This window comes from Epinephelus fuscoguttatus, linkage group LG22 (assembly GCF_011397635.1).
Source record: "Epinephelus fuscoguttatus linkage group LG22, E.fuscoguttatus.final_Chr_v1".
NCBI lineage: Eukaryota > Metazoa > Chordata > Actinopteri > Perciformes > Serranidae > Epinephelus > Epinephelus fuscoguttatus.
Genome location: NC_064773.1, coordinates 22,817,163 through 22,825,163, shown reverse-complemented (window position 1 = coordinate 22,825,163; position 8,001 = coordinate 22,817,163).

Below are 8,001 nucleotides of genomic sequence, written 5' to 3'. Positions count from 1 at the left end.
AGCTAACGATGTCAGCTGTTGTCAATCTATTAATTTTCCTATTGATTTCAACCGTTCATCTGTTCCTTTCACTAACGATTTCAACAGTATCAATTACACATACCCTGAGCTAGGTATTTTAACCTTTAATCCATTACTTTTATCAAAATGAACAACTGAACAACGATTTTACCATATATCTGTTACTTTATATCAACCATTTCAACAGTATCAGTTAGACCTCCTCTTAGCTGGCTGTTTCAAACTTTTATTTATTAGTTTTAGCTAACTACTTCAAATGTGTATGATTTTGCTTTCCATGTTAAATTTTAACAGGACCTACTTTTAGCTTACTTATTTATGATTTTAAGTAAGTATCCATTATTTTTAGCAAAATATGTTAACCATTTATTGCTTTCAGCTAACCATTACAACTACGTAGCTATTACTTGAAGCTAGCTAAGTGTTTCAACCATTTACCCTTAATGTGAAAATCCCACTACTCGCTCTATTCGCACTGCTATTCACGCATTTTGTGTCGCATCTATCACACGTCTAATCATGTCTTTATATTGACATCAACTCGTGCAAATTGTTTAATTCACGCCCTGTGTGAACACAACATGCTATTTCAACTGACTGTCCGTTTAGCTATTTTACCATGTATCCAAATTGCATCTGTTTTAACCATTCATCCATTAGTTTTAGCTTTTTTTTTTAAACCATAAATACATTAGTTAACTATTTCAACTGTTCATAAATTACTTTAGCCTTTGACCATTTGTTACTTTTAGTTGATATCTCACTGCTTGCCTGCTATATAGTTTTCACACTGTCATGGCAACATGTAGTGTTTTTGTATGAAATCAACCTTGGCAAATATTCGTCTCCCATTCACTTCCATTCAATAAAGGGGCAGAAACAGCATTGGCCACTGGTGGCAAAGTGAATTTGCATCTTTGCATCAGAGTTCAACTTTGGTGAATACTGACTGGCAAAGTCACAGCTTTAAGCAATAGCAAAGATGCATGTGTGGAGGAGACATTGATTGTTGCCATTTCTAGCGAGCCAATATTGTATTGGATTATAAATAAACAAAAACAAAACGAAAATGTAGCAATACCATCACATTTTCTGGTATTTATCAGGAAGCTAGCGAACATTACCTGGCAAGCCTACCTCTCCAGGTGTGTTATACCCTACACTGCTCACATTAAGCATGAATATTGCCTCAGCAGGCAACGGTCAATCACCAGCATTCACTCATTTGAGACTGTGCCCACAGCTGACTCAAAATGTGGGTCTATCTTTTTATTCATGTTGGTATACTATAAACAGCCAGAAAAAAAAGAGGTGGGTGTACCCCATATACCTGTGTATGCTCTCCACTACAGCACTGGTTGAGCTCCTTCACAATCTGAGAATCTAACACTGAGACTCTTTTTAAAACGCTAAGGTGATGTAGCCGCTGACGATACCAGTGTTCAACAAATGAGACAGATGATGCTTAGCTTAATCACAGTTCATGTGTAAACCTCTCAGTTTCCCTTCCTATCAGTCAACACTGTGAAATACATTTGCAGCCTGTAAAAGGCACATTAGACAGGCACACAGATTGCGGGGCATGATGCGGCACAGTTCAACAAGTTGCACTATGGGTTTGACCCTTTTCTCAGCAGCTTCCAGAGGTGTCATGGTGTGACTCATCATCACTCAGCTTACTTGCTGAAAATTCAGGGGGAAAAAAAACTTGCATCATAGACCTGCAGCCTCTGAGGAGGCAGTTATAGTGCTATCATCCCTGAAGCAGACAAATAATCCATGGTAGTGCTTCCCTCGGTTGTTACAGAGGATGGAATTATTTGTCAAGACTGAGGATGAACATCTGCAATTCTGTGAAAAGGCAACAGACTGAGTCATCTCCTGGTTGGCACTCATGATGAGCAACATTTGAGCACCAGTTCTTCTTTCAGTGGCAATTTAGAATCTATTAAAAACTGGGAACCAGGTCTGTGAAGTGAACTCTGGACCATGGCAACTGGAAATGCAGCCATTTGTGATTTACACAGAGGCTAATATTAGCTAAGAGGAACACTGCAGACAGCAAACTGGCACAAGTAGGAGTCTGAATATAATAAACTGTGTGGACGCTGAACTAATGACCAAGGAGAAATCCGCACCCGGGAACCACTGGACTAATTAATGCACACTGCAGCCGGAGATGTGGACTCCAGTCACTGTGACTTGGACTCAAGTCAACTCAAGTCACTTTTGATGACTCGCAACTTGATTAAAGACTTGACTGATTTGACTGAAGATGAAGATATGATGACTCAAATGACTTGTCTGTTTTCATTTTAAATATTAAACACAAAATACTAGTCTTAAAAGTATTTGCATTCCAAGTACCTGTTAGTCAAGCTCCTCGCGATGCTACCTGACGATTCAAACAGTGGGTAGGAACGAGAAATCCGCAAAAATATTCAGCTTGAGTATTTCACAGTTTCACAGACGGGATTTTGTTTTGTTTTTCAAATTGAATCGAAATTAAAAAAAAAGATAAGCTTTTAAAAAGTTAATTGTTTTTTGTTTGGTTACATTTATTTAATTGGATATCAATAATTATAACACAAATTCAATTAATTGTAGTACTTTTCCTTGTCTTTTTTCTTTATAAAGAAGTGATAATGCACATAAGTGTGCAGAAAGAAAAAAGTGACTTTGGGACATGTTTGAGACTTGGACCAAATGACTTGCGTCACATGTCTGGCTGCAGCACTTAAAGGTGCAGTCAGGGATTCCAATCTAATACACTTTTTGTCAGATTGAGCAAATATCTGAAACCTGATGTTTGTACACAGCCATGGCTCTGTAAACAGGAAACAAACAAAGTGATGATTGGACAGAGCCACACGACATTATTCCAGTCAGGCGAGCGTTCCTGCTCCTGCACAGGAAAGGTGAAAGGCCAAGGATGTATGAAGAGAAAGGCAATAGGAGCAAGAGGTGCATGATGGGAGGAGTGTATTTGTTCAAGTGTTGAGTTCAATTATCAACAGTCTTTCTTAGGGGTGTAAACGACTAGCTTCCTCACAATACGATATTATATTGACTCTTTAGATATCAACTGACCTTTCGCTAAGCCCTTTGTGATGCTCCAACAAGCTGTCAGAGTAAGCATGGAGCCCACATTGTAACTGCACTCCCTGAAGAAATATAAATATATTTTTGGAAAAATGAAAGAGTGATTCCAGAGAGAAGCAGACAGAGGGGTCTACAGTCTGTGTTTGAAGGATATATCCAGGATGTCAAACTGACTCAGCAGCAACAACAGGTTAAAAAGACAAAGATAGTTAGAAGCTAAAGCTGAACTATAGGCTACAGATCACAGTGTAAAAGTGAACCACCACATCACTGCTGATCGCCACACAAGACAATGAATATGAAGGGAAACATTACAGATATTGAACCAGCTGTGTGGCATCACAGTGTGTGCAGATGAATGGTGTTTGGCTTCACCCCCGTGCTGCTGCCAGCACCTGGACCTCTGCTGACGGACAGGCAGGGATCTCTGGGGGAAGTCAAACAACGTCCATCTGCGCACAGTGCGATGACACACAGCTGGTTCAATATCAGCAAAGTTTCCCTGCTTCCCTTCACTGGTTCCTGTACAGCAGGGTCGCTCTGTTTCAGCAGCATGTGTATACATTCAGTAGGCTATATCTTCAGTAGCTAGCTAGCTAACCCTACACTTTTCAGGGTCTGATTTTGGTTTTGGAACAGGGAAGAAACGTATATCTTTTTCCAACCTCTCCAGGTAACAAGTATCATTAATACACAATGTGCCCCAGGCACAACATTTAGCTCCAAATCCACGAAACCAGCCTGAAAACGAAGGAAATCTGAAACAATTGCATCAGAGTCAATGGAGCACAGCTGTGTTGTTGTGGGACAATGGTCTGAGTTAGGACCCTACAATACCAGAGAGACGACACTTCCAATGACTCCTGTGGTATGCTGAAGTTAAGCCTTGCGCGCCCTCTAGTGGGGCATGAGGGCATTACCTTTCCGACCAGAAAACCCATTCACTTACAGTATGTCTGATGCGCACTTGCTTGTAAGTTGAAAACGGCCTTGTTTTTACTTTTAGGTGTCTTGGTCATATTAAGTCATGCTTATAATTTGTTTATTTCAAAATGTAGAGAGTAACATTATGGTAGACAACTGTAAACGGGTCACTGATGCTCCTATTACTGTAGATTATGCTTTTAAGTTTGCTTGACTTTGGAAACGCACAAGAATTCCTGGTCAGCAGCAATGCAGCAACACTGAAGTTCAGTCAGTTCTTGGTCGGATATGCAACGCATGGTCTGGCCACTAGAGGGCACGTGACCAACTTTCTGCTTGACCAAAGTGTGTCGCTACTCTGGTATTGTAGGGTCCTAGTCTGAGTCGGCCCGATGCTACGTTATGATTGGCCAGTCTGCGTCCAGGGGCGGGACTTAACAAAGGGTCAGTAGGTAGGTATGATAATATGTATCAGTGTTGTCAGTTTGCATTGATGATACTCGATGGCTGATCACTGAATTGATATATCGATCCAGATATATGTGTGTTGTTACACCCCAAATCTTTCTCCAGGATCACAGGCTCTATCTTTCACTGGTATCTCAATCTGACTAGGCAAAGAAAACAACCTATGGTCGCTAGCCAACTTTTAGAGGTTTACCACTTTGCGACAGTCACTTTCTCTCAAGAGGTAAACAGTATGATCTCCTGTTCACATTACAAATTCATCAACCAGGAAATGTGATCTTACATGCGCATACAGAGCCAGAACCCTGCTGTGCAAACACAGTGGTCTCATTGAAATGAATGAGGGAAGATGAGTTTTTCCATGCAGTGCTAATGCCTGTCTGGGCACAGCCTCACCGCGGAGATGGATTCAGAGTGACACATGTATAAAGTCTTGTCGATCTTGGTCACCATGACACTGTCAGTGGTGATGAGTAGACATACAGTGGATTTGATGGGAGCTCAGTCCCGTTGAAGTTCAGCTTGATGTGATGAGTAACAAGTCAAAGTTAATTTGGGGGAGTTCAGCTTTCTTATCCAGTAAATATATTCCTCACAAATCTCCTGAGTTTCGAATCGTGCTCTAATTGTGTGAAGTCATGTACAAATATTCACTTCCTGTGTAGATTCTAGTTACTGACAGAGACAAGCTCTCACCCACTAAAGGTAAAAGAGATGCCGTGTCAAAGTTCACAGCTGCTCAGCTCCATAATTGTGAGCACACAGTTACTGAGTCAAGTCATCAGACTGAGATTTGAGAATATGACGGAAGAAATTAAAGGGCAGATCAGTTCTTTGTTGCAGGAGTTCAGATGAAGTGCATTCTTTAAATAGCCCCTCCAATTTAATCTCTGAAGAACACACTGTTCCACATCTTAGGAGCAGAGAAGGGAAGGTTTCAGTTGCTAAGTGTCAGTGGCTGATAAATCCCAGTGTTACTAAGCTACTTTCACTATTTTACCAACTGCCTAAAATAAAACATGTCTCTTAAAGTATTAAAATATTGTAAATCCAGTTGTTATAGGTCTCATTTTACACCCTGTAATGACCAGTTGTGATGACGTCAACAGCAGCTAAGTGTCTCCTGAGAACTCTTCTTAGAAAGTAGTTCTCTGTACATGTGTTGGTTCCTGGCATGAATTCCACATAGTGGCGTTTTACCTGCTAGAGTAACTTGTAAACCAGACGTCAGCCAGCATTTAACAGCATGTTAGGTAAACCAAAACACCTGCGCGGTGACCATGATAATCTCTCAGCTAAGATTAGCCGTGCCTGCTGCGTTTCTTAGCTGAAAGATTATCACGGTCAGTGTGCAGGTGTTCTGATTTATCCTCTCAGCTGGATGAGATCATCAAAAGATTGCAACAAAAGAGAAATTGCTGTTGTAAAGACAGTCACAGCCAACAAACAGTAATGTGAAATATCAGGACCACCCTGTTTGATCGAGGTTTTATATGCATAAAATAGGACTCCCAGAAATGAGTCAATAGCTTAGGCTAAAATCCCATCATAATATTTGCTAAAAAGCCATTTTGCAACAGGCCGTAACTAATCCCTGGCTTAAACAATAGGCTACATGTATACAGCTATGATTTGATATTGTAAACAATTACAGTCGGCTTTGGCACTTAGCCAAGTCAGTCTTATCCATTCCCACCATTTTACGACTTCTATGTTACTGCCGCCTCTGACCTGCACATGCAGATGTTGCAAAACGGCTGCCAGCACATCTTTAAAATCAATATGGACAGATCTTTTGAACACTGCTTTAAAGGGCCAGTGTGTAAAATGGGTTGAAAACCGTTGAAAACAGTGACATCAGTGGTCAAATTCTAGATTGCAGGGCTTACTCGCTCACCCCTCCCGTCGCGTAAATGACAGTGGCCTCGTAGGCACAAAAAGCCTTGCGCACAAGTTTTTCATGAGTAGGTCTATCTAGCGACAAGGTGAATGTTTATTTAGAAATCTAAACCATGTTACGATATTGTAATGAATCCCTCATGAGCAGGAGACCAGAGGAGCGTTCGGGAAAAAGGCCAGTTTATTTGAGCACTCCAAAAACTCCGATAACACTCCAGGGGGTAAAAGACTCTGTCCCAAACTCTGACTCTTCTAGCGTTAACAGACACACTCCATACACACATACTCGTTTACCATCCCAAGTGGGGACCCCCTCCCCTCTCTGCTCAATCTCCAGCCCGCACACTGACTGACAGCGTAGCCGGTAAACAGAGCTCAGCTGTTTATTTAGCCTAGCAATATCTCCGGACTATAGTAGCTGCAATGGACGACTTTGAACGTGATTTTGAAGAGTTTCTTGTAGCAGACACAGACCCAGAGCCATACCTGTTTGAGCCGGAGCATTCAGATGAGGAACTCCATGTGTTTGATGCTGAGCGGGCGAGAAGAGAGGCTGAATGCACAGAATGGGAATCGGTGCTACTGCTACCATTGTTGGTGAGATATATCATCAGGAAGAAAAGCGCCGCAGAGAGTGCATCACAAGGAGTGAAGTTGCGTCTTCTTTTCCTCGCAGATGACGGTTCGGGTTCATTCTCTCCTGTTGCGTCGTAAGTGTGGTTCATTCGCAAACTTTATCACTAAAAAAACTTTTCACTACTCTCTATCGACGAACTACTAACACTCTCTGATGTTTCCTCCTCCTCCTTCCTTCCTTCAGCTGTCTTCATTGGTTTATTAATACATGCGAAACGCGTTCTCTGGCTGGCTGGATTGTCCGCTCGGTCTGCTGTACGTACATGGTGGCGCAAGATGGCTCTAAAGCAAGGCCCTTGCTATATATATATATATATATAAAAGCATAATTATAAGGCTACGAAAACCAAACGAATTTTATTTTATAGCGATTATACACTTATATAAACATATTAATGGGCACAATATTCAGATTCAGATTCAGATTGACAATAAACCATGCCAAATATTACACACTGGCCCTTTAAATGTGTGAATGAGTGAATAAATAATTGAGTGAATGAATAAAATGTTCCTAATAACTACAAGCTGAACAGTGGAAGGTGAATAATTCCATGCATTATCTAAAAAATTGTGCAAGTAATCAAAGTGTGATTTGGTTGTGACAGACCCAGTATAACTACCTTCACATCTGCATCCCTATAGACTAAAGAAACATTATGGATGTAGCCACGGTGATGTCACCCTCTGATTCAAAGCCTTGAATTATGCATTTGAATATTGTACTGGCAAGACAGTTGCAAGCCTTCAAAGTTAGAGTTGTGTAAAGCATTTAATGGGTCAGTTAGGTCCTAGAGATGTGGTGACAACTTCTGCGCAGGGGGGCCCCAATGTGATTTTTTCTCATGGGGTCCAAAATTCCTGGTGGTGCCCCTGGGTGAGTTATATAAAAATTCAAGTCCTGTACAGTTGTCATGAACCAAGGGGAAGCACTGCAGGAAACTGCATTCT